Genomic DNA, 22,668 nt, shown 5'->3' on the forward strand with positions numbered 1-22,668 from the left:
ACTTTTAAGGTTTACAAAGCATATGCATATATATATATATACATACATATATAAACATAAATATAAAATCTCATTTGATTATCTCAACAACAGGTACTATTATTATAACCTTTTTGCAGATGGGGAAACAGGCTGAAAACATAAATGTCTTGTCCAGGGTCATATAACTTGTAAGTGTTTTGAGGCATCATTGGATTCTGGTCTTCCTGGTTCCAAATCTAGGCTTTTTTTCTCCTCTATGTCTACTACTGATTACCTTTTAGTATTTATTTAATAAATTTTTGTTGACTTGAACTAAACTGAATGCCTCACCTCTAAAATGAGGAAGATGATACTTCTCTACCTATTTTACAGGATTAAACTGAGAATCAAATAAAATAAATTATATCAAATATAGCATAAAGGTGAGAGGTCTATTTTTTTAAAATGAGCTGATTTTAATATCTTTTCCAGGAAGTTGATTTTCCTTAGATTAGGGGTTCTTAACCTTTTTAGTGATGTGGAACCCTTTAGCAGTTTGGCAAGGCTTATGAACTCAGAATAATGTGAGCTTTTTTTTAATGCATAAAATAAAATTCATAAGATTATAAAGGAAACTAATTATGTTGAAATAATTAATCAAAGACATTTTAAAACCACTTTATAAACCCCAAGTTAAAAACCTGTGCCTTATATATTCTTAAATTTGATTTTTCCAAATGAGCAGGAAATATAGGTAATTGGCTTTTGGGTTTGTTTGTTTATTTAAGATCATTTGTAGCTAGTTGCCTATAGTGTTCCCTTTTTCTGTTCCTACCAGGTTTCAGGAAATTATTCTGAACTTGTTTTTCTGGAGAACCTAAGTGTTCTGGGTCATTTGGTTTGGACAGGTTTGAAGGTTTCTTTGCTGTTATCAATCCAGGTCTGAGTCATATCCTTGGGGTCATGAGTTAGTCTCTTGTATAAATACTCTACTTCTAGAGAAAATCCCCTCTTGCAAGAGAGAAAAACTAGTAACTCAAGAAGGGAATAGAAACTTACTTGACTTTTACCCCAAAACTCCCTGTGTAAGAACAGAAACTTCTGTTCTGGAGCTTATGGGTAAGTCACAACCTTCTGTTTCTCAGTCTTCTCCAAATTGAGAGACCATAAATTTAGAGCTTGAAGGGAACTTAGAAACTGTCTAATTAAACCTTCATTGTGTAGTTGAGAAAACTGAGATCCAGAGAAGTGGTAACTAACCCACAGTTACATAGTTAGTATATGGCAAAACTGAAGCTTGGACTTACATCCCCTGACTCCAACGCCAACAACCTGTCATTATATGAAGTGGTTTTACTGGTCAGAGCCTCAGCCAACATTCAGCAAATTGTTCAATTAATCTCCCGGGCCATTATGCTACTGGACAAAATCAGTGCTTCACTCCTGGGAGCATGGCCAGCTTTCTTTCCATCTGATATTTTACTCTAGCATTTTTTATTACTTAGAATTTATATCACCATAGGAATGAGATAGTGGGAAAAGCACCAAGATTAGAGTTCCAAGACAAAAGTTGGGAATTTGTTTCTTGACTCTACCCAAGAGAGTAGAGTCTACCCAACTCTACCCAAGTAACTTTAGAGAAATTTTTTCTTTCTAGACCTCGGTTTCTTTATTGATAAAAGGGTTGACCTTAAGATGACTCTATATGATCTCTACAGGTTAGTATTTAACTCTTACAGTATTCCTGTAAAATAGAAGGAGAAAGGCCTTATCATCATCATTTTATACATGGATAAATTGTGTTATTACATAAGGTTAAATGAAGGGCTAAATGATTTACCCAAGCCACATAGTCAATTAGTGAGGAAGCCAAGACTAATACAAACTGGTTACCCTATGTTAACTCCACCTCTTTAGAGAATAATCAAACTTGTGGCTCCTTTGGCTAGCAATACCAAAAAGAATGACTTTTTCCAAATCGTTTGCCATTTGTGAGCCAAGCCTGTGCCCTTCTAGACTAGAAACTTCCTCCTCTTCATCTCCACTAGTCTCATTCAGCCAATAGAGAAGCTCCCAAAATCTGGTGAGAAATACACCTTCTGTGGCTAGCTCTGAAAAATCAGCTCTGGGCCTTTTCTACGCTTGTGACAATTTTAAAACCTGGGCTAATCTTGTAAGTGTTTCAGAGTCCCCAAATCATTGCCTCCCTCCACCCTTTCCTCCAAAACTAGCTTGCTGATAATAAAAATAACTCTAAATAGGGGATGTAGTGAGAAAAAAGATTGGGAGTAATAAGACATTTGAAGGGGTTACATTTTTAGCCACTTCAAGATGCAAAGTTTAGATAAGATATGGTTCCCATCCTCTTGGCATCCAGTTGGGTAATGTGCAACACGCTTATGGATGGGACTTGATTGGACTGTTAAATTTCAGTGTGAGTATTCATACCTTGTTAATCAGCAAGTTACAAATCTGGGCATGATTTTTTCTTTTGTTAATTGACTAAATTTAAGAGAGTGATGGAGAAAATATTTATGCAGACTAAACTTTAAAATGTGTCATAAATACATGTTCTTTTTGGATATAACTGATTGCTAAACATTTATCATGACATATGTCATGTAATATGGTACATACACTTATAGCTATAAAATCTGAGGATGGGATAGAGGAGAGGTCATTACTAATTGAGCAAAAAGAAAGACTTCCTGGGGAAGGCGGCATTTGAGTCAAGTTTAAAAGATGGATAGCAATTCAATAGGTGTAATTGAATTAGGAATGGGCAAGATACCATGTGAAGCATAGTGAACAAAGTCAATAAGTAACCAAACACTTCTTTTCCGGTAGGGTATAAAGTATGTGACAAGACTAAATTTTGGAAGAAGTTTGAACTTTCTTTAAAAGGCAAGCCTGAATTTTGGCTTTTGGACAGAGGAATAATATGAACAGGAAAAAGAAGCATGACATAATGGAGAGAGCATTGTAATTAGAGTTATAAAAATGTATTAATTAGAGTTATAAAAATATATATGACTCTGGCCTCAATCCCTACCAATAAGTAGGGCCCTAAGTACACAGTTTTTATGTTATCTCTGAATCACAATTTTCTTATCTATAAAATAGGGATAATATTAGTCAAGCAAGAACCACAATGTGAAGATTAGGTGAAACACTGTATATAAAATGCTTTATAAATTTGCATAAGGAAAATAAATCTAGTTATATGAAAAATAGCTGGAAAATGAAGAAGAGAGCCAGAATATCTTACTAAGACATGGTTTCTTAAACTTTTCCTACTTACAACACCTTTTAGCCCAAGATATTTTTACATGACCCCAGATAGATAGGTACATAAAATAGGCATACTAGTCAAACATTTACTGATAATAACCCATAAAGAAATTAATCTTAAAACAATTCTTTGGTAAACATATAATTTTACCATTTATTAAAGACTAAAGCAAATGTGCATACTGATTATATAGATGTGCTTATTTATTTTTACACAAAGAATTAAATCTTGGCAGAATATTTGATACTGTAGGATATGGAACATTCAGAAATTTCTTACTGTGCCAAATTTTTCATGCCCTCCATGTTAAGTTATGTAACTACATATGGAGTTACAACCCACAATTTAAGAAGCTTTGTACTGGGAGACTATAGTAATGACATATTTAGAAAAAGAAGGTACTGGTAATATGCTAGAAATTTTGCAGACTCTGAAAAATTTGGTAAAGGATAGAGTGTGAAATGTGATGAATAAGGAAGAATCAAAGATAAACCCAAGGCTTTAAACATGGAAGAATGGGTGAAGGGTACTACTAGACAGAAATAGAAAAGACAAGTTTTGGACAAAATCAATTAACACATAGTTTTGAACATATTGAATTTGAGGTACAGGTAGAACATGCAGAGATATCCTTCAAGAATTGAAAAGAGGAGAAAATCTGAATCTGAGAAGAGAGATCAGGGCTGATAAGAAGCCCTGACTTCTTTGGAAGTCATTTATTTGCAATAAATAATAATTTAGTGATAATAATAAGTGAGACTTTGGGAGTGAATAAGATTGTCAACCACTCAGTCAATGAGCTTTTATTTAATTTTTTTCTCAAAAATATTTTGTTTTGCCAAATGTAAAGATAGTTTTCAACATTCATTTTTGTAAGACCATGTATTCAATTTTTTTTCTCCTTCCTTTCTTCCCTCCTTCTAAAGACAGCAAACAATCTGATACTAAATATGTGTAATCCTTTTAAGCATATTTCCATATATTGTCATATTGTGCAAGAAAAATCATACAAAAGGGAAAAAACTATGAGAAAAAAAAAGCAAACATGTTGTTAATAAATAACAACAATAACAAAAGGTGAAAATAACATGCCTCAATCCACATTTAGTTCCCATAGTTTTCTCTCTGGATACAGAGCTTTTTCCATCCCAAGTCTATTGGAATTGTCTTGAATCATTGCATTGTTGAAAATAGCCAAATCCATCACTGTTGATCATCACATAATTTTGCTGTTTCTAGGTACAACGTACTTCTTGTTTTGCTCACTTCATTGGGTATCAGTTCATGTAAGTCTTTCAGACTTTTCTGAAATCAATCTAACTTTTCTTATAAAACAATAATATTCCATTCCATTTCTATACTATAACTTATTTAGTCATTCCCCAATTGATGGGCATTCACTCAATTTGCAATTCCTTGCTACTACAAAAAGGGCTGCTACAAATATTTTTGCACACACGAGTCATTTCCCTTCTTTCATGATCTCAATGAGCTTTTATTAAGCAATTCTTAAGTACCAGGCATTAAGCTAAGCTTTGGCAATACAGAGAAAGGATAAAATAGTCCCTACTCTCAAAGAGCTTATACTCTAAAAAAAAGAGATAATATGTTAATAAACAAAATAATACAGAATAAATCAAAAAGGTAACTTGACTGGAGAAGTCAGTAGCAGCTGAGATGACTGAAAAAGGCATCTTATAGAAGTTGTTATTTGAATTGAGTCCTTTTTAAGTATGAATTTCATTTATTTTGTTACATTTTGAGTTCTAATCCATTTCCCTCTTTTCCTCCTAACCCTACTATAGAAAACCAACATTTGTCACAGATATATATGTGAAAATATACAATATATACTGTAAAGGGTTGAAACTCTTGTGTTCATGCACTGAGGTCAGATAGCCAAGCACTTAAGGCTAACTACCAATTGGACAATACTCTATTAGAATAAAGAACCAAGGACTTTTGCTTATTCTGACTCTGGCTGATTCTAAAGTATCCAGGGTGCTAACTCGCTCCTCACAATTGGCACCCTACTTTCACTGAAGTCCCCAGTGACCAGGAAATTGAGTAAGTATTTTAATAGACAAATAGGGAACTTACTTTGTTAAGGGCTAAACTAGTAACCTTTTCTAGCTGAAATGGGGCAGATATTAGGAAAAGATTCTCTCCCACACCCACTCCCAATCCCACCCCAAAGGAGATCTACAGGAAGCATACTCAGACTGATAAAGAGACAGGGTTTAATTATGACTTGGGAGCAGATTGATGGATTCCTAGATATATTAGAATGTACGTCCCCTTGGTTTCTTCAATGAAGAAGATATAAAGGCAGATAATTGGAAACTAGTAGCAGATCAACTATGTGAATATTAAAATGATAATGGTTCCGATTCAATTTCCAAAGAAACATTCTACATATACAACATAATACAATTGACCTTAAAGAATCCTACAAGTTATAGAAAAAGGAAAAGTTTTCAGAACAGCCAGATGAGGAAGTGTGAGGAAAAAGAGGAAGACAAAGAATAGTTTAATGATCATATTGCCAGAGGGCATGGGGACTTAAATGAAGTTTGGGGGTGTGGTGATTCTCCCTCTCACAAGGCAGCTTCAACCCTGCCTATGGAGCAGATAATTGACATGCCCACATCAACTCCACCTTCTGGGATAGAGGGAGGAGGAGAAGTGGGAGGGGCAATGATACCACCAGCAATTACCCTCTTCTATGAGTACTGCAAAAGGTAGTACTTAAAGCCACAGAGGAAGGGAAGGATATAGGTGATTTGAAACTAGGAATGTATCCTGTGATTCAACAGTTTAATTCTTCAGGTCAAGAAAGTAGAAGATACGCTCCTTTTGATATAGAAATCCTCAAAGACCTGAAAAAGGCTTGCACTCTTTATGGGGCTACATCAGCTTATGTTAAGATGTTAATACAGAATTTGACTTATGAAGTCTTAACCCCTAGTGACTGGAAATCTATAGCAAGGATATGCTTAGAACCTGAGCAAAACTCGTTGTGGCTTTCTGAATATAATGAGTTCTGTAGGATACAAGCCCAACAAAATAGTCATAGTGGAATTAATATTCCAATCACCTATGAACAACTAACAGGTGTAGGTTCTTATGTAGAAATTTCAGTACCGATTAATTACTTCATAGCAGCATATGAGCAAATTGCTGCTGCTGTTATCAAAGCATTGGCTTTTCTCCCCAATAAAAACGACAAGGAGGAGGCCTTCACAAAAAATTGCACAAGGACCAAATGAACCCTTTGCTGATTTTGTGGGCCGTTTGCAGAGAGCTGTCACAAGAACTAATGGTGACAATGCAGTAACAGACACTTTGATAAATCAACTTGCTAAAGAAAATGCTAATGAGGTTTGTAGAAGAATTATACTAGGACTGCACAAGGATGCTCCTTTAGAGGAGATTATAAGACACTGTGCCACAGTGGGCACAAATGCCTTTTATAGCCAGGCTATGATGCCGACTTCCCAAGATCCCAACACGGAAAGACAGGGTCCGTTTTGGCAAGAGACTCGTCAATACTTTCAATGTGGTAATATAGGGCATCTGAAAGCTCAATGTTGGCATAGAGACAGAGTGAAAAAACAGGGTGGGAGAACAAGACCCAGTACCCCATGTCCAAAATGCATCAGAGGCTTCCATTGGGCCTCAGAATGTAGACTGACTCAGGAAAACGGATGAGGGTCCCAGCTCCAGGACCCCAGGCAAAAAAACACTTGGGGCATGATGGCAGCTGATGCTACACCCAGAGAGTACCTAGAAGTCCAGTACCCAGACATGACCAACCTGATGGGAGAAAGGGATTACAACTGGGGAGAATAGAGTTGTATGCAGGTGGGACAACTGAGATACCCCCTGGAGAGGTGAAATCTGTTCCTCTCTAGCCTATAGATCCCTTGCATCCAGGCACAGCAGGCTTGACCATTTCACTTCCTAAGAGCACTTACAAAACAGTGTCCATCCATACACTGATATGGGAAACTGGGGAATGTGTAGATAATATCCCAGTCACTAATACAGGTAGACAATATGTGACTTATCACTCAGGAAAAGTAGTAGCATCAGGGTTACTGATACAGACTCTTAATAAGCAACCTGGTGATAGTCACCCAGATTCTGATTCCAAGCAACAAAATCCAGGAATATACTGAACAGCAGTTGTGACAGCTGACCGACCTATGCTCACTATCTATATAAATGGCATATCACTAGAAGGATTGGTAGAAACTGGTGCAGATCATACAGTCATGACAGGTGCCAACTGGCCCAGTCACTAGCCAAAGATTAAGATAGACACCTACATGTCTGGCATAGGAGATCAATAGCAGCTAAAATTAGTGCTACCCCTTTGAGATGGACTTTTGTTTTATTTATTTATTTTTTTTAAAAAAATTTTATTTAATAATTACTTTATATTGACACTCGTTTCTGTTCCAATTTTTTTTCCCCCTCCCTCCCTCCACCCCCTCCCCTAGATGGCAAGCAGTCCTTTATATGTTGGATATGTTGCAGTATATCCTAGATACAATATATGTTTGCAGAACTGAACAGTTCTCTTGTTGCATAGGGAGAATTGGATTCAGAAGGTATAAATAACCCGGGAAGAAAAACAAAAATGCAGATAGTTCACATTCGTTTCCCAGTGTTCTTTCTTTGGGTGTAGCTGCTTTTGTCCGTCATTTATCAATTGAAACTCAGGTCTCTTTGTCAAAGAAATCCACTTCCATCAAAATATGTCCTCATACAATATCGTTGTCGAAGTGTATAATGATCTCCTGGTTCTGCTCATTTCACTTAGCATCAGTTCATGTAAGTCTCGCCAGTCCTCTCTGTATTCATCCTGCTGGTCATTTCTTACAGAACAATAATATTCCATAACATTCATATACCACAATTTACCCAGCCATTCTCCAATTGATGGGCATCCATTCATTTTCCAGTTTCTGTGAGATGGACTTTTGAAGGTGAAACAGGAGTTTTTTTTTTTTTTTTTTTACTCCTTTTATAGTTGAAAAAATCCCCATCAATCTGTAAAAAGAGACATTTTACAACAATTAGGATTAAAAATGAGTACTTTGTTTTTTTAGGCAGGGCTGCTGTTGAAGGCCTGCCAACACTTTCACATGTTCCTATACAATGGAAAACTGATACACCAGTGTGGATAGAACAGTGGCCCTTAGGTAGTGATAAAATTCAGGCCTTATTAGATATAGTACAGGAACAACTTGACCAAGGACATTTACAACCTTCTCTAAGTCCTTGGAATTCCCCAGTATTTGTTGTAAGAAAGAAATCTGGAAAATGGAGGATGTTGACTGATTTAAGAAAGGTAAATGAACAGATGGAAACTATGGGAACTCTTCAGCCTGGACTTCCATCTCCTACTCAGTTGCCTAGAGAATGGCTTCTTTGGGTTACAGACATTAAGGATTGTTTCTATTCTATCCCTCTAGATAAGGAAGATAGGAAAAGATTTGCCTTTTCAGTGCCCAGCATTAACTTAGCTGAGCCTTATAAAAGATAGGAATAGACAGTTTTGCCACAGGGAATGAAAACCAGCCCTACTATGTGTCAAATGTATGTTGCTGCTGCTCTTACTCCAATAAGAAAAGCATTTCCAAAAGTAATGTTATTACATTACATGGATGATATATTGGGATGTGCACCTGAGGAACAAATGTTAGAAGCATGTCTACAAAAGACCATAGAAACACTAAGGAACTACCATATAACTCTAGAAAAAAATTCAAACACGTTCCTTTTCAATATTTAGAATATGAAGTATATTCTAAGGTGCTTACAGTAGAAAAACTTTAAAAACAGAGAAGTTAAACACCTTAAATGACTTTCAGAAATTGATAGGAGGTATCCAATGGATGTGTCCAGTGTTAGGCTTGACTACCTATCAATTGCAACCATTATATGACATTTTAAGGGGAGACAATGCTTTAAACTTACCATGTCAGCTTACAAAGGAAGCTCAAGAGGCTTTGAGAGAAGTTGAACTACCTTTATCCAATGTGGTTGAAAGAGTCACTCAAAACCCTTGGAAATATCAGTTTTTCCTATATAAGAGGCACCTACAGCAGTCCTTCATCAAGGAGACAGTGTGATAGAGTGGGTGAATCTCCCAGCACAACCAGAACAAAGCCTTATTCCTTACCCAGTGCTTGTGGCTAGAATTTTATTAAAGGCCATTAAGTGAGCAGTACAATTATCTGGGATAAGACCTGACAGGATATATACCTTTTATACTAATGCACAAATTAATGTTTTCTGTGAAACCATCCCAGAGTGGCAAATTTTATTAGCCATGGCTCCAAATTTTACACACAGGTCTCCATTAAAGATAACCAGACTATTACATAATTGGCAATGGATTCTTGAAGAAAAGGTTTCTAAAGTTCCTCTTAAAGGACCAACTATCTTTACAGATGTGTCCAAACATAATATTTGTGCTGTATATTCTCGTGACTTAACTATAAAGAGAGTAGTCAGAACTCCTTTTCAGTCTACTCAGCAGAATGAATTGTATGCAATCATTCTAGCTCTTACTTATTATCCAGGAGATATAAATATAATATCTGATTTGGCCTATTCAGGAGGTGTGGTACAAAGAATTGCCACAGCCCAAATAAAATTTGTAGCCTCTAATATATATCAGCTCTTTAAGAACTTCAAGAGCAAGTGAGAAAGCATGCAGGTAAGATTTATATCTTGCATGTCTACTCTCATAGTGGACTTCCAGGTCCTATTTTTTATGGTAATTCAAAGGCAGATAGCCTTCTAACCATGTTGACCAATACGCCTTTATTTCAAGAAGCCCAAGAATCTCATTTTAAATACCATCAGGCTGCTCGAGCTTTACATTTACAATTTGGAATAACAAGAGAGGAAGCTAGGAGCATAGTAAAAGCCTGTACAGCTTGCCTTCCTTTCCATGCTCCTACATTGTCTTCAGGGAAGAACCCTCGTGGTTTGAGACCCAGTGAAATTTGGCAAATGAATGTGACCCATTATAAATCTTTTTTGGTCATCTGTCTTTTATCCATGTTGTGGTATTCACCTTTTCAGGATTCACTATTGCAATACCAGCAGCAAAAGAAACAGTCCGAGTAGTCCCTGAATTCCTTATACAAGCATTTGCAATTATGGATGTGCCACAAGCATAAAAACAGACAATGGTTCTGCATGTACTTCTAAACATTTTGCACACTTTTGTGCAAAGTATAAGATTTTACATGCCACCTTTTAACCCTCAAGGACAGGCAATAGTAGAAAGGAGAAACAGAGACATTAATATGCACTGGCTCCGGCAGACAGATTTTATAATCCCCAGAAGGGCAGTGTCCAGTGTGAGTGGCTCCACTATCTTCAGATAATCCCCAGGTGATGTGGAGAGACCCAGAAAGTAGTGAATGGAGGGGACCAGAGAGGTTAACTGCTTGGGGGAGAGGGTTTGCTTGTATCTCCACAGATGAAGAAGGAATCAGATGGGTGCCAATGAACCATATTTGCCTTGTCCAGTGGAGAGAGACAGAGCAGACCCTTGAAATGAAGGAGAAGACCCAAGAAATATCAGGTGGTTCCATTTCTGACTGTGCCCACCACTGAAAGAACCTGGAAGTTATGGCATTTGACTCATGGACATCAAAAATTGTTAGATTTCAAAACCCTCATGAATCATTGGAATCCCTGAGACATGAAAAGATTGTGGTAGGACTTCAAAACCCTCAGGAATCATTGGATTCTCTGAGACATGATAAAATTGTAGGACTTGAAAACCCTCAAGACTCATTGGATTCTCTGAGACATGATAAGACTGTTGTAGGATTTGAAAACCCACAGGAATCATTGGATTCTCTGAGACATGATAAAATGGTTGTAGGACTTGAAAACCCTCAGGAATCATTGGATTCTCTGAGACATGATAAAATGGTTGTAGGACTTGAAAACCCTCAGGAATCATTGGATTCTCTGAAACATGATAAGACTGTTGTAGAATTTGAAAACCCTCAGGAATCATTGGATTCTCTGAGACATGATAAGACTGTTGTAGGATTTGAAAGCCCTCAGAAATCATTGGAGTTTCTGAGAAATGATAAGACTGGAATTCAAAATCTGCTGGAATCATTGGATTCCCTAACACATAAAAAGACTGTTGCAGGACTTCAAAAACTTTCAGGAATTATTGGATTCCCTAACGGGTGAAGCAATGGACAATAAATTGGTTTTGGACTATCTCTTGGCTCCTGAAGGAGGCGAATGTGTGACTGTTGTTTATATACCCTCCTTCTAGGATGTCTGGAAATCTTTTACAATACCATGTTGATTTATATTGTTTGTTATATCACCACTTGTATGTACAATTCATGTTTGTACCACATTGAGTTGCACTGGCTGTGGGAGAGTCACCACTAATAGCCTCTGTGTTGTTGCTATGTGCTTGTGTAATATTTCCCATGCTGATGGGTTTGTGCATACTTGTTTCTAATAAGACCCTTCAGCCCAGAAACCTGCTAGCAATCCCCACTTCTCTTTGGTGCTTTTCGTGTCCCTTCCTGAGATATCAGGGAGGGCGTGATCACCTCCTTTTCGATGTTTTCACCTCCTTTCCTGAGAAGTCCGGGACAGTGTGACCACGTGTGTTCTAAAACAAAAGAAAGCAGGAGATGTAAAGGGCTGAAACTCTTTGAGTTCATGCACTGAGGTCAGACAACCAAGCACTTAAGGCTAACTACCAATTGGACAACACTTTATGGGCATATGCTTGGAAAATGGCCCTTCCCATTATTCTGTGCTGGCTCAATCTGTTGGTTTACACAGAGAATTGGAGGAGGAACTAGGGGGTGGAGTAAGATAAGCCAGAGTGACTTCTGGCCAGAAGACAAAGAAGAGAAGTATGGAGATTCCTGTGTCCATTCCTCTCATTTGACCAAGAATAAAGACCAAGGACTTTTGCTTATCCTGACTCTAGCTGATTCTAAAATATTCAGGGTGTTAATTTGGTCCTCACAATATACTCTAATATCAGTTCTTTCTCTAGAAGTGGATAGCATTTTCCTTCATGAATCTCTAGTAGTTTATTTGACTCAGAATAGTTTATATAACTTTATATAACTCAGAATAGCTTAGTCATTCACAATTATCCTTTAAACAATATTTCTGAGGGAGGAGGAAGCAAGATGTCAGAGTAAAAGCAGAAACTTGCTAAGCTCTCACCCAAACCTCTCTAAATTCCTTTAATCAATGACTCTCAACAATTTTTAGAGCATCAGAATACACAAGAAGATGGAGTGAAGGACCTTGGGAAGCCAGCAGACCAGGAGTGAGTGTGGGCAGCAGTGGCAGTAGCAGCTTTTGGAGGCTTCATATGACAGAAAGTCTCTTTACTAGCACTATGTATGCTTTGCATACTAAAACTTACAGCCACAGTGGAATGGAGATCATCCTCATAGTTCCAAAGTAGAAAAGGGTGCTTATGGTCAGATCCCTAAAAGAACGGCTCCAACTCTTGAAGCTTGAGACAATGCACCCTCCACCTTGGAATGTAGCCCTCTCACACTATTGACAAACTTTTCATGCTGACCTTCCAGGTCATCTGTGGTGACTCTGGGTTGAGAGGTTTAGAAATTGCCAGTATTGCCATTGATTCAGAAGCCCTAAGATCCATTTCTGCTTTGCTGGCACCTGCTGCACTATCTATACCAGGACTGTTGGACTCCCACCCTGATGCCATAGACATTTTCTGCTTGATCTTTTAAATTGTCTTCAGCTGGAAATGTTCCACTCCATCTTCTTATGTATTCTGATGCTTTAAAAATTGTTTAGAGTCATTATTTAAAAGAATTTAGAGAGGTTTGGGTGAGAGCTTAGCACAAGATTTAGCAGCTTCTACATTAAAAGATCAGAGTACTTGGAAGAGAGCAATGGAGAACAATGGAACTGGCATTACAATCAAGAATCACCTATCCAGAAAAACTGAGTATAATTCTTCAAGGAAACAGTGGACATTCAATAAAATAAAGGACTTTCAAGCATTTCTGATGAAAAGGACAGAGTTGAATAGAAAATATGATTTTCAAATACAAGACTGAGGAGAAGCATAAGGAGGTAATCAGGAAAAGGATATCATAAGGGACTTTATAAAGTTTATTTGTTTGTATTCCTACATAGGAGGATGATACTTGTAACTCATAAGAATTTTCTCATTATTAGGGCAGTGAAGAGCATATAACTAGACAGAAGACACAGACGTTATAAAATGATAATATCTAAAAAAATAAAATTAAGGGATGAGAGAGGGATGTACTGAGAAAATGGGAAATGGAGAGGTGGAATGGCACAAATTATCTGACATAAAAGAGGCAAGAAAAATCTTTTACAAGGGGGGAGATGGAGGAGAAGGGAGGAGGAGTGAACCTTACTCTCATTAGAATTGACTCAAAGAGGAAATAACATACACACTCAACATGAGTATAGAGATCTATTCTACCCTGCAGGAAAGTAGAAGAAGGAATACTGGAACAGAGAAGGGTGATAGAAGAGAGGGCATATTGAAGGAGGGGGTGGTCAGTAAAACACTTTTAAGGAGGGTCATGATAAAAGGAGAGAGAGAGTAGAATAAATGGGGAAAATACAATTAGCAATAGTAATTGGGAAAAGAATTTTAAAGTAAGTTTCTCTAATGAAGGTCTCATTTCTTAAATGTATAGGGAACTAAGTCAAATGTATTTTTTTAAAAATCCATTCCCCAATGATCAAAGGATATGAACTATACCTAAGAGGCTATAAAACCATGTATATCCTTTGATTTAGTAGCACACTTCTGGGAATGAATCCCAAAAAAGATGGTGGAAAAAAAGGAAAGAAGCAAAGGGAGCTATATGTACAAGGATATTAATAGCAGTTCTCTTCTCAGGAAATCAAGAGGATGACTATCAACTGGGGAATGGATGAATAGATTGTAGTGTGTGAGTGTAATAGAATGTTGTTCTATGGAAAATGATGGGTGGGATACTCCCAGGAGAGCCTGGAAAGTCCTCCATGAACTCAAGCAATATGAAATGTACTGTATACAAAGTAGTAGCAATGTGGTGAAATGATCAGTTGTGGGATGAATGATCCTGCTATTCTCAGAAATGCAGTGATCCATGACTACTATGAAGAACTTATGATGAAAAATTCTATCTATACTCAGAGAAAGGACTGATTGTTTCTAAATACAGATTAAAGCATGAAAAAAAAATCCTACACAATTTTACTGTATACAATGTTCTTTTGGTTCTACTTATTTCACTTCATTATTTCATGCAAGAGTTTCCAAATTTTTTTAAATCAACCAACTTATCATTTCTTATTGCACAGTAGTAATGGGAAAGAGCCATAGAACCAGACTCTCCCCATACAGAAGCATTCGGTGATGTGGCTTGGTCACCAACTGTTGGGGAGAAGGAATGTTGAATCCCAAAAGTATATTTGAATTGTATGATCACAGTATCACAAAGTGTCTCAAAAAATTTAAAGGCTTACATATGTAATGTTCTCTGTTTCGGTTTTCTTGAGGTCTCTCAAAGCAGTCTTCTTTTCAGTTCAGTAATTGTAATGACCGTGTATTTAAAATCAGCCGGAGTCAGGAATTCAGGTTAAGGGAAAAATCTTCAATCTTTATTAAAGTGACGAGGTGAATAAGGATTGCAATAGCAATATGGGCAAGAAGGATTGCGATAGCAATATGGGCAGCTGTGATAGGAAGCCAGCTAACAGAGGGTTATCTGAGCTGAAAAGCTGTTGCAATGGCAAATGCAAGCAGTCTCTCCTTCCCCTTCCTTTTCCACTCCCCTGCCTCCACCCACCAAAATCGTCATTTCCTATACAACACATCCGGACTTGCACAAAGAGGGGGCGGGGGCCATTCTTCCTCCAAGCTTATATATTAATAGAGTATGGTCCAATTACTATTTAGCCTCATGTGGTTGGGGCCTCAGTGCATCAACTCAAGCCTCAGCCCATTACAAGTAATCACCACACAAGTAGCCAGGGGTTAAAGTCCAAATCCTTTATTGTTTCTTTCAAAGTCCTATCTCCTTCACTTGGGGCTTGGGCCAGTTTTCTTAGAGGCCTACCTCTCTCCTTCGTGCCAAGAGCTTGAGCTCTCGCCTGTCTTCTCTGCCCTCTGAATCTCTCTGAGTCCAAAGGTTTTTGCTTCAGCCTCCAGCCACCACAAAGATGGACGATGGAATGAATTTGTCTCAGCCTCTGAGAGCTTCTACTGCTCTTGTCTTCTCTGGCTCTGAGATCTTCCCCTCTGTGGCTCTCAATCTCTGCTTATATGCTCCACACTGAGTATACACCAATCATTATGTCACTAGGAAACCATCATTTGTTATAGAATTAAATCAATGCTAAACTAGATTTAACCATTGTCTCCTCATTCCACTTAGTACTTTGTTTCAAGTTCTGGCTTTTAAGGGGCTTACATTCTCCAGTTGATAAATGGTCAAAGGATATGAACAGATAATTTTCAGTTGATGAAATTGAAACTATTTCCACTAATATGAAAAGATGCTCCAAATCACTATTGATCAGAGAAATGCAAATTAAGACAACTCTGAGATATCACTACACACCTGTCAGATTGGCTAAGATGACAGGAAAAAATAATGATGAATGTTGGAGGGGATGCGGAAAAACTGGGACACTGATGCATTGTTGGTGGAGTTGTGAATGAATCCAACCATTTTGGAGAGCAATTTGGAACTATGTTCAAAAAGTTATCAAATTGTGCATATCCTTTGATCCAGCAGTGCTACTACTGGGCTTATACCCCAAAGAGATACTAAAGAAGGGAAAGGGACCCATATTGCAAAAATGTTTGTGGCAGCCCTGTTTGTAGTGGCTAGAAACTGAAAATTGAATGGATGCCCATCAGTTGGAGAATGGTGGATAAATTGTGGTATATGAATGTTATGGAATATTATTGTTCTATAAGAAATGACCAGCAGGATGGATACAGAGAGGACTGGTGAGACTTACATGAACTGATGCTGAGTGAAATGAGCAGGACCAGGAGATCATTATACACCTCGACAACGATACTATTTGAGGATGTATTCTGATGGAAGTGGATCTCTTCGACAAAGAGACCTAACTCAGTTTCAATTGATCAAGATTGGACAGAAGCAGCTACACCCAAAGAAAGAACACTGGGAAATGAATATAAACTGCTTGCGTTTTTGTTTTTCTTCCCAGGTTATTTCTACCTTCTGAATCCAATTTTTCTTGTGCAACAAGAGAACTGTACAGATCTGTACACATATATTGTATCTAACATATACTTTAACATGTTTTAACATGTATGGGACTCTCTGTCATCTAGGGGAGGGGATGGAAGGAGGGAAGGGAAAAGTTGGAACAGAAGTGATTGCAAGGGACAATGTTGAATGAATATGAATATGTCCTATCAATAAAAAGCTATAATAAAAGAATTAAAAAAAAAAAAAAGAATTTATAGGCTTAGACCTCCAAATCAAGAGACAAAGATTTTATTATGCTTCCAACAGACTAAATCCATATGGAGCTTTAAGCAAGCAAAAGAAGCTTTAGCAATTAACAAGGGGAAAAACAAGAGCCAAGTTAGCTACTGAAATGCATAATTAACCAGGGGGAAGATTACATTAAGGAGAAAGATACCATTAACATGTCATTAAAGAACCAGACTCCATAAGGTGAGCTAAATTCCTAATGAAGTTTTAACGGAAGATTACTCTATTGAGTGGTAGGGTAACCCTAAGTGGAGTTAGGGTCCTAAAAGGTATTAAGGGGAGAATTACAGTACATGTAGGTCCTTTATAGATTAAAAATATTTCCTTTTTCACTTTGGAAAAGAATCACTTTGGAAAAGAAACCTAATACAAGTCCAAAGGATATAGAGTTTTATAACTTTTTGGCAACAATTCCAGATTGCTCTCTAAAATAATTGAGTATAAAAAAAATAATAAAAAATAAAAAATAAAATAAAATAAAATAATTGGGTAAGTAAACAGTTCCATCATCATTGTATTAGGGTCTCCATTTTTCCACATCCCTTCCAACATCTGTTATTTTCCCCATCTATCATTTAACCAATCTAATAGGTTTGAGATGATATCTCAAAGTTGTTTTAATTTTCATTTCTTTAATCAATAATGATTTAGTGCATTTTAAAATTTTGATTTTTGTATAGCTTTGATTTCTTCTTCCAAAAATTGCCTGTTTCTATTCTTTGACCATTATCTGCTGAGTTATAGAACCCTGCCGAGAGGAAGTACCAAGCCACCTTGATTTTTGGTGCACAGTAAGTTTTCTGCCACATTGCAGAAATGCCCTTGTTGAATAAGGAGCAATGATTTGTAATCAGGGGAACGAGTCAGCTGAGGTTTACAGCTAATTGCTCATGAGTAGGATGCCTTGACAGGGCCTCTCGCCTGTGAGCAGGTGGCTAGAATGGCTAGATTTGGCTCTCCTCCCATTGGTAGATACCATGCATACACAAAGCCCACAAGCTGCTTCTCTGAATGGTGATTGGGGATTGTCTACTGTTCACGTGCTGATCATGATTGCAAAAATGTATATCAACAAGGCTATACAGCATAATAAACTGGAGCTCTTTTCATACTCTATGAGTCTCCTGCCTCATTCATCTCTCCTCTGAGATCAAAGGGCTCATATACTATGAGCTCTTAAAAGACGGCCACAACAATTATCAATTGGGGAATGCCTCATATTCTCATAAATTTGACAATGTTTTCTATATGTTTTGAGATATGAGACTTTTATCCAGGAATTTGTAAAAAAAATTTTCCCAATTTTCTGCTTTCTTTCTAATCTTAGCTATATTGGATTTTTGGGTACAAAATCTTTTAAACTTAATAGTATAAAAAAATTATCCATTTTATGTCTCACAAAATTCTTTAGTCACTTATTCATCAATCCTTCTCTTATTTATAAATCTGAAAAGTTATATGTTCCATATCTTCAAATTTACTTGTGACATTTCCCTTTATGTGTAAGTCATATATACATTTCAAACTTACCTTTAGTAAATTGTATAAAATATTGATCTATACCTAGTGTCTGCCAGACTGATTTCTACTTTTCCCAACAAAATTTTTATTGTTGCTGAGGCAATTAGAGTTAAGTGACTTGCCTAAGGTCACACACACAGCCAGGACACATTAAGTGTCTGAGACCAGATTTGAACTAAGGTCTTGTTGCGGCCATCTTGATTGAGAGCTCAAAGTATATGAAAGGTCAAGGTGGCCTCTGTACTCCCTCTTGGCAGGGTCCCATACCTTAGCAAGGTCCTCCTGACTTCAGGGCTGGTGTTCTATCCACTACACCAACTAGCTGCTCCTTCCCAACAATTTTTACCAAATAGTGAATGCTTATGATAAAAATCTTAAATCTTTACATTTATCAAGCACAAGATTACTATAATCATTTGCTACTATGTGTTACCTATCTACTCTGTTCCATGAATCCACCAGTCTATTTTTTAACCAATATCATATACTTTTGATAATTATCACCTTATCATGCAGTTTAAGATCTGGCACTGCTAGGGTCCCCTTCCTCTATATATTTTTTTCATTAGCCCCTTTAACATTCTTGACTTTTATTCTTCCAAATAAATTTTGTTAATATTTTTTCTAGTTCAGTAAAAACTTTTTTGGTAATTTAATGAGGATGGCACTGAATAAAAGGATTAATTTAGGTTAAATTATCATATTGGCTTGGCTTACTCATGAACAATGAATATTTCTCCAATTATTTAAATCTGACTTTATCTGTATGAAGAGTATTTTATAATTATGTTTACATAGTTCCTCACTTTGTCTTGACAGGTGTAGTCCCAGATATTTTATATCATAAATGGTTATTTTAAATTAAATATCTCTTACTATTTCTTCTTGCAGGGGCTTTGTTGGTGATATATAGAAATGCTGATGATTTATGTGTGTTTATTTTATATCCTGTTTACTTTGCTAATATTATTGATTCTTTCAACTAGTTTTTTAGTTGAATCTCTAGGATTTCTCAAGGATATCATTATATCACCTGCAAAAAGAGATAGTCTTATTACCTCATTGACTTTTCTGATTCTTAATTTAGTATCCACCCCACACACCTCTCAAATTGACTGACAATAAAAGATAATGATAATGTTGGAGAGGAAACACTAATGCACTGTTAGTGAAATTGTGAACTGAGCCCACCATTCTGGACAGCAATTTGGAATTATACCCAAAGAGCTATCAAACTAGATATTGAAGACTATATATACATATTCTTTGAAAATAAAGTTTGAATAAAAAAAGAATGAGTGGGTTAAAGTCATACAGACAAATAATTTTATTAAAGCGAATGATAATAATGAGAAAACATATCAAAATTTGTGGGATATAGCAAAAGCAATATTCAGAGAAAAATTTATATCTCTAAATGCTTACATCAATAAAATAGAAAAAGAGCAGATTAGTGAATTGGGTATGCTTAATTAAAAAAAAAAACAAGAATTAAAAGAACAAAAAAAAAAAGAGAAAAAGTTAAAAATCTATAGTTAAACACTGATTTGAAAAACCTGAAAATTAAAAGTGAGAATTAAGAAAATTGAAAGTAAGAGTAGTTTTTTTTTTTCTTTTTATTACTCTTATGTATGGAATAATTTGCTCCATTTTGCCAATTTTATTTTTTCAGGTCATCTTATCATATTCAATCCAACCCCAAGACTTCTATCTATGTAGATCCTATCAAACTACCCTAGTAATGATAATATTCTTAAGAATTATAAATATGATTTTCCAGTATAAGAAGTAAATAGCTTAACCTCATTAAATTCCTTATAATTAGTTTTTCATGTTTATTTCATTATGTTTCTCCTAATTATTCTAAGGCAAAGTTATCTTTTTACTTAAAAATACCTGAAAGTGCTTTAGTTTATTAAATATCCATTTTTTTCCCCTTGCAAAACTGTAATGATCGCGTATTTAAAATCAGCCGGAGTCAGGAACTCAGGTTAAGGGAAAAATCTTCAGTCTTTATTGAAGTGAAGAGGTGAAAAAAGATTGCGATAGCAATATGGGCACCTGCGACAGGAAGCCAGCTAGCAGAGAAAGTGGGGCCTGAGCTCTCCTCCCCTTCCTTTTTCACTCCCCTGCCTCCACCCACCAGAATCGTCATTTCCTATACAACACATCAGGACTTGCACAAAGAGTGGGCAGGGGCCATTCTTTCTCCAAGCATATCTATTAATAGAGTGTGGTCCAATTACTATTTAGCCTCATGTGCTTGGGACCTCAGTGCATCAACTCAAGCCTCAGCCCATTACACAAAACTACACTCAGCTTTGCTGGGTAGATTATTCTTGGTTGCAAACCCAGCTCCTTTGATCTTTGGAATATCATATTCCATACTCTCCTTGGTATTATAACAAGAAAGCTGCTAAATCTTGACTTCACAATATTTAAGTTGTTTCTTTCTAGTCACTGATAATATTTTTTCCTTGACTTGGGAATTTTGAAACTTATCTATAAGTTCCTATGAATTTTCATTTTGAGATCTCTTTCAAGTGGGGATGGTAAATTTTTTCAATTTCTATTTACCATCTAGTTCTAAAATTTCAGGGCAATTTTTCTTAATAATTTCTTGGGTATCTAGATTCTTTTTTAAATTATAAATTTCAAGTAGTTCAATAATTCTTATATTATCTCTCCTCAATGTTTTCCAGGTCAATTGTTTTTCTAATAACTTTTTTACATTGTTTTCTATTTTTCATTCCTTTGATTTTGGTTTGTTATTTCTTGATCTCTTATGAAGTCAACTTCCCCTTGCCCAATTCTAATTTTTTAAAAATTATTTTCTTTCTTAAGTTTTTGGATCGTTTTTCCTAATTGGCTGACTTTCTTTTGATAATTTTCTTTATTTTCTTGTATAATACTTTTCTCCCCAATTTTCCCTCAACTTCTCTTATTTTAAAGTCCTTTTTAAGCTCTTCCAAGACCTTAGGGGCTTGTGACCATTTTGCATTTTTCTTTGAAACTTTATAAGTAGCTGTTTGACTTTCTTTTTAGCTTCTGAATTTGAACCCCAATCTTTTCTTTCACCATAGTAGCTATCTATTATCAGGTTCTTTCTCTCTCTCTCTCTCTCTTTTTTTTTTTTTTAAATTAATGGACTATTTCTTGACTATTAGCTAGGGTATGAGGGATAATGTTTCAGGCTTCAGGTTTTTTGTATTGCTGTTTTCTTAGTCTATCTCAGGGTCTTTGACTTTTTGTTCCTTCTAATATTCTAGGATCCAAGACCAGAAGTAGTCACTGCTCCTCTGGCTCAAGACTGAGTCTTTGAGTGACCTCAGGTACTCCTCTTTGCTCCTGAGCCTCAACCAGGGCCCCTAAGATGGCTAACAATCTTGTTTCCTGCAGTCCCTCAGCTGGCTACTTATGTCAGCTCACACCTGTAACCTATAACAAACCTGAAACTCTGTTTTCTTGCTGTGATCACAACCAGCAAAGTCCCTGCTCCTCCTCATTCACAGTCACAACCTGAGACTATGTCTGATTAATGCAGTAAGTAAGGTTCCATATCCAGTGTCAGTGGAACTCCCTCCAATCATCCTATATACCATCTGTGGGACAGCTAAAGCTGCCTTTGACATAACTGCTCCCAGGGTATGTTGTTTTTTGACTCAGTGCTGTCCTATATTTTTCTGGACCAAATGCCCAACCCAGTGGGTCAAATCTTTCCTAACATCTTCCCAACTTGTCTTAGGCTGCATAACTATTTTACCACAACTTTTAATTATTTCTACTTCTCTAAAATTCACTTTGAGGCATTATTTTAAATTATTTAGGGAAAATTTGGGGAGTGTCAGGTAATTTCCTATTTTATTCATCTTCCCAGAATTCCCTCTGAATTGAGTCTTGAAGGAAGGCCAGGGCTTCTAAGTAGTGAAGATGAGGGAAAAGGAGCAATCTAGAGATGAACAATAATGAATACAAAGGCACAGAGGTAAGGGAATAAATGTGGAATGTGAGGAACAAGAAGGACAGCATAGCTGGACCATAAATGTATGGATGAGATTAAAGTATAGGAATAACAGAAAATTAGGAAGGGGCCAGGTTTTGAATAATAACAACAATAATAGTTGGTATATATGCTGTGCTTACTATGTATCAGACACTGTGTTAAGCACTTTACAATTATTATCTGATTTAATCCTGACAATAATCCTGTGAGATAGATCTTATTATTCACAATTATACAGATAAGTTAAGTGGCTTGCCTAGGGCCACACAACTAGAATATATCTGAGACTGAATTTGAACACAAGCCTTCCCCGACTC

This window comes from Antechinus flavipes, chromosome 2 (assembly GCF_016432865.1).
Source record: "Antechinus flavipes isolate AdamAnt ecotype Samford, QLD, Australia chromosome 2, AdamAnt_v2, whole genome shotgun sequence".
NCBI classification, from domain to species: domain Eukaryota; kingdom Metazoa; phylum Chordata; class Mammalia; order Dasyuromorphia; family Dasyuridae; genus Antechinus; species Antechinus flavipes.